Source organism: Natator depressus, chromosome 11, assembly GCF_965152275.1.
Source record: "Natator depressus isolate rNatDep1 chromosome 11, rNatDep2.hap1, whole genome shotgun sequence".
Classification (NCBI taxonomy): Eukaryota; Metazoa; Chordata; order Testudines; family Cheloniidae; genus Natator; species Natator depressus.
In genome coordinates, this window is record NC_134244.1 from 41,946,029 (window position 1) to 41,952,028 (window position 6,000).

Genomic DNA, 6,000 nt, shown 5'->3' on the forward strand with positions numbered 1-6,000 from the left:
ATGCCCATTCTAACAGACAAGTGCACCATGTTGGATCACACAGTCCTGGCTAATTCATTGTAAAAGGCATCCAAACTGCTCTGGGATTTTAAGGATACTTTGGCCACTATGGTGACCTGGTGCAGGCCTAGTGTGTATCTAAACATTTCCCCATTGGTTTTGGCTAGATCCACTGCCCAGGCCCTTTCAGCATCAGTAGAATTGCTAGAGCAGCTTGTTTTGAGCTTTTTGTATAACAGGCAGGCAATATGTTCCTCTTTACATCGATGGATGAGATTTGCAAGGCACAAAAGTATGGCCATAGAAAATTAAATTTCCCACACAGCATGGGCTAAGTGGTTAAAGCTTGAAATCTGGCCACGTAGGTTCTATTGCCACTGTTTGAGTTCTGTAGTTTCCGCATCGGAGTGTTGCTCTTTTAAGACTTCTGAAAGCATGCTCCACACCTCATCCCTCTCAGATTTTGGAAGGCGCTTCAGATTCTTAAACCTTGGGTCGAGTGCTGTAGTTATCTTTGGAAATCTCACATTCGTATCTTCTTTGCGTTTTGTCAAATCTGCAGTGAAAGTGTTCTTAAAATGAACAACATGTGCAAGGTCATCAAATATATGGCAGAATGCAGGTAAAACGGAGCAGGGGACATACAATTCTCCCCCAAGGAGTTCAGTCACAAATTTAATTAACGCATTATTTTTTTAACGAGCGTTATCAGCATGGAAGCATGTCCTCTGGAATGGTGGCCGAAACATGAAGGGGCATAAGAATGTTTAGCATATCTGGCATGTAAATACCTTGCAATGCTGGCTACAAAAGTGCCATGCAAATGCCTGTTCTCACTTTCTGGTGACATTGTAAATAAGAAGAGGGCAGCATTATCTTCTGTAAATGTAAACAAACTTGTTTGCTTTGCGATTGGCTGAAGAAGAAGTAGGATTGAGTGGACTTGTAGGCTCTGAAGTTTTACTTTGTTTTGTTTTTGAGTGCAGCTATGTCACAAAAGAAATCTACATTTGTAAACTGCACTTTCACGACAAAGAGATTGCACTACAGTACTTGTATGAGGTGAATTGAAAAATACTATTTCTTTTGTTCATCATTTTTACAGTGCAAATATTTGTAATAAAAATAATATACACTTTAATTTCAATTGCAACACAGAATACTATATATGAAAATGTAGAAAAACATGCAAAATATTTAATAAATTTCAATTGGTAGTCTCTTGTTTAACAGTGTGATTAAAACTGCGCTTAATTACAATTAATTTTTTTTAATCGCGATTAATTTTTTTGAGTTTATCGTACGAGTTAACTGCCATTAACTGACAGCCCTAACTACAACCCCTTTTTCAACGTCATGGCTACCAAAACCAAAACTAATAACAGGTCTTAACTCACTGGCATGTCAAGCGTTACATGACTTATTCCACAAATAATCTGAGCTATGGATTTGAAAACTCAAACATACATTGGGAGGTTGTCTGCCTCCAATGAAATGCTCTCATCAAAGTAAGAGCTAGACTTGTTAAATCATTGTGCACCACATCTGGAATAAGAGAGCACTGGGCAACCAAAATAAACATACATAACCTCGGAAATGCTTTTGTAACTCTGATAGATCCCCAGAACAGCTAGCCATACAGTACTGGCTCTTTTACTACTGGATTCATTTGCAGAGATTAGTTTATTTCATTTTTTAAAAATATATTTTAAAAATATACAAGATGGCACTTAGGGTTAGAACTAGCTCCATCTTTTTCTTCACACACGGTAGGTCTTCTCTTTAAGCCCTTGCTTATTGAATGGAATGATCTAACAATGACCTCTGCAAAGTGTCGGAACCAAGGGCGCTGGAACGAGGTGGGCCAAGGCACTCCCATTTTTTGAAAGTGGATGGGCCTGGCCCTGTCCACTTTTCACCACGGACCTCCCCACCCCTCCTCTTCCCCCCCGAGGTCCTGCTCCCCTGGCCAGGCTGGAAGCTGGACCCCAGCCAGGGAGCCTGGGCAGCATAGGGCGCTGCGCCATGGACCCTCCACCTGTCCAGGGTTGGGGGACCAAGAGCAGTCCCCGGCCCATGTCACTGCCACTGGGCCCCCCACCCAGAGCAGGTGGAAGGTCTGTGCCCCGAGTCCCCACAGCTGTCTGGCCACGCAGCTCTTTCCATGGCCAGGCTGCAGCTCCGAGGCCTCATCCCCATGCCAGGAGAAGGGCACGGGGCAGGGATACAGGCTGGGGGCTGCTCTCAGCCCCCCATCCCAGGCAGCTGGAGGGTCCATGGCTCCCAGACCGGTCTGACTTCTGGCTTGGCCAGGGATGGGCCTGGGGCAGAAGGGGTGGAGCAGGGCCATGGAGGGGGAGGGAGCAGGGGCCCCTGGGTCCCGCCCCCCCACTTTTGGGAAGGCTCTGCCATCCCTGGTCTGAACCTCACCTCACCTAAGGCTACAGCCTTTGCCATTTAAAAGTCAACATTCACCTCACTGTGCTATCTGAGACACCACAGTATTTCTCTCTGGTCAGAAAAGGAAATACTGTAAATGAATTTTACAGTCCCAGGAACTGATTTCATCTCTCCATGTGACAGACTATATTTGAATTTCTCAGCACACAATTCATTAGTGCCTGGCTTCACACCAAAGCATGTGTTTTTCCTGGTTATTTCAGGAACTTTACCAATATGTGCACAGTGTTCTGCTGGTAACGAGTGGTAGATATGGACTTTTCAATGGTAGTAGAGTGTGATCACCCAGTGCATTCTGGTAACAAGTGGTAGATACGGACTTTTTAATGGTAGTAGAGTATGATCACCCAGTGCATTCCGAACTGTTTGTTTTGTGGTTTAACCAGATTGTAAGATCCTTGCAGCAAAGACCATGTCTTCTTATATAACATCGAACAAATTGCTGCTGATCCATAACTAATAAAAACCCAAAGGCAGGCCCACAAGCTCCTTATTATGGTATTAAAACAGTTTTAGAAGTACACTTTGCAGATGGGGATAAGGTACTGTGATGTTCCTGGTCCCCATAATGATCACTATGAATGCAGAGGGAAGCAGTGCTTAATTTGTAATGAGAGAGGTGCCGAAGCTTAAGCAATATTTTTTACTTTCATAACTGACACAGCAAGCCCAGAGATACTGGGGCTGCGGACTGCCAAACCTAGAGGTTCCCGAGCTCGGAACCTGGCAAGCCCTGGTACAAATGAAGGACTGGAGGCAAGACTTGGTGGTTGTGTTGTGCGTGAAGCACACCCTAGTGGTGATTTTCCTTATTTTTATGAGTTTGTGGCTTGTGTTTTCTTATAACATTAACATTTAGTGCCCCGTTTTCTAATACCTGGGTTTTGGCATGGGAAGAAGGCGGCTCTGTGGTGTTGCAGCAACCTTAAATCTACCTTACAGACATGTTCTCACAGCTAAATTCCCTCAGTTGAAGACAGTTATTGGGAATAGATTAGTAAAAATAGCCATAATATAGTCATTTGATGGGATGCGACTCACTACTGCAGCACCTCCTGCTGGCTGTTCTGGGGATTAGCTCTATTAGCCAGTGTGCCTTCTTCCAGTGATGTCTTGCCATCGTCACTTCTGCTCCTGGACCCATGTCGTTCCAAGGATCATGCCGTCTTCTTCAGGACACAGTCCTCCGGCTGTGCCACGCTCTGCACTCCCTACTTCTGGGGGAACTGCAGTCTGCTGCCCAGCCACTTCCCTCAGCCCATCATCTGGCCACTTCCTCAGTGGTGAGTGGGGGGAACCTGGGCCCACCCACTACTCTGGGACCCTGTAGATGGTAGCCACATGCTGCGTCCCCTCCAACCTCACAGTCTATTTCCCTGGCCACTTCCCTGCAGCCCCCACACCTTCTCCGCCCTTATCTCAGGGCCTCAGCATGCCAGTCTTAGCAGTCAGCCAGGAGCTCACTTTTACTCCCCTGATCCTGCCTTGATTGGATGGTCCTCACAGCCCCTCTCTAATTGGCTGCCTCCTACACAACTTCCCTAGGGTTCTATTAACCCCTTATGGGCCAGTGTGAGGCAGATGCCCCATCACAGGCCAATAAGGCAATATAAGTGAAAGATAAGTCAGCATCAATACAAGGAGCAGAGGCTTTTTATTGTTTTAAAATGACTAATGTATTTTTTCAGATATTTGTCTCATCTTCTTGGCAGATATGGCGTGTTTCAGTGAAAATTAGCACTCAGGAATTTAATATGTAACACCTCTTCTCTCAGGGGCTTCTATATAGCCTGCTTTTCCAGAACAGTGGACTCAGTGATCTAAAATGTCTTTACTATCTCTATTTTGTATTATTATGATAATTTGTCTGAATGTGTTAAAAATCTTTTGGAATTAATTCTCCATTTAGGAAAAATTATTACAATGTAATCTGGCCAGTTATTGGACACGAAGAACCTTTTTAGGGAATATCTTGAAAGATCTCTCTTTCCTTTCTCCCCACAAAACTCCCATCACATTGTGATGTCCCTCCTTTTAATGAGGAGGGATGGCTGCAGCTCCCTTTGGATCAGATATCCAGGGTGAAAAATTGGGATGGGGGCAATAAGGTCCTACAGAAGACAAAGCCCCTAATATCGGGACAGTCCCAATAAAATCAGGACATCTGGTTACCCTATTTGGATCCCAACAGCGCTGGCTAGGACATCTACCAGAGAAGATCACTACAGAGTGGTGTAGAGAACATTCTCTCCCATGCTTTGCTATTTTGGGGATTTTTGAAGGGATGGTAAAAGCACAAGAGCACATCCATTTAGGTCCTGTCTAACACACAAAGTGGAACTGCTTCAACCAAAGTGATTTTAAACCAGTTTAGTTACATTGTGGAACTTTGTGTGTGGACACCCTCACTGATTTAAATCTGGCTTACACTGGTATGTTAACAGGGGCAAGTTGAATCTATATCAATTAGTTTTAAATTGATGTAAGTGTACCCACACAAGGGGCTGCCCTGGTTTAACTAAACCAATGCAAGTTTGTGTGTAGACAAGCCCTTATATCATGAGACAACTATGAGAGAGGTCAAATCCTACAGTTAATCAAACCCTAACGTAGTAATCCTGAGAGGGTTTCACATAAGATTAATTAATCTAAGGAGATTGTTGCAATAAGTTATTTTTTTAAAATTTGGTTAAATTTTATTTTGTAATAAAACTATAGTAAAAATGCTAGAAATCATCATGGGCAGTGATGGTTGCTTGTAAAAGGTTATGCAAAGGGGACAATTGTGTACATGAAAAGAGTGGAGAGAGAAGATGGAATATTTGCAAGAGTTTCAGCTAACTGTAAGCAGATATTTGAAGGTAATACTTGCATTTTAAATGTGCATTTAAACATCCAACAGTATAAAGACCCCAGATGAGTGGCCTCTTTTGGACCCCAGTTACAGTATAATAAACATACCCATAACAAGTAGCTTTATGCATTTGTAAGGTGGCATTTGTTGATGAAAGAAGCAAAGTATTTCCCCCCTCAATGTATTTACCACTTAATTCATCATACTGAAAAGAGTCTATGACTCTAGAGCAAGAGCAACCTTTGGGATAAAGATTTGAGATAGGCCCCCTATTAGAATTATTTGCAACAATGAGAGACATGGCTGTAGATGTCAGCTGTCCTCACAAAGTGCAGGGTGGCTATTTCTTCCATTTCATAGCAGTTCCATCATCATCAATTTTAAACAATCATTTTAGTGGACAGTCTGTCCCCTAAAGATGGAAAACACACCTTGGTTAGAACAGAGCAAAGAAAAGAGGTTAAGACCCCTAAGCTAAGGAAAATACAGGCTGCTGGTAAAAGCACTCACACATAAGAATGGAACATCTAATAAACCACCCCAAGCCTCCCACATGAGCAGTTATGTTCCCAGCTTCTCCAGTGAGTCATTTACATTACAGATGATGTCACTCATCTTTGTGTAACTCCAGTGACCGCGATAAAGGAGATCAGAATCAGGCTCTGAGTTCTCCACACCTCTTTTCC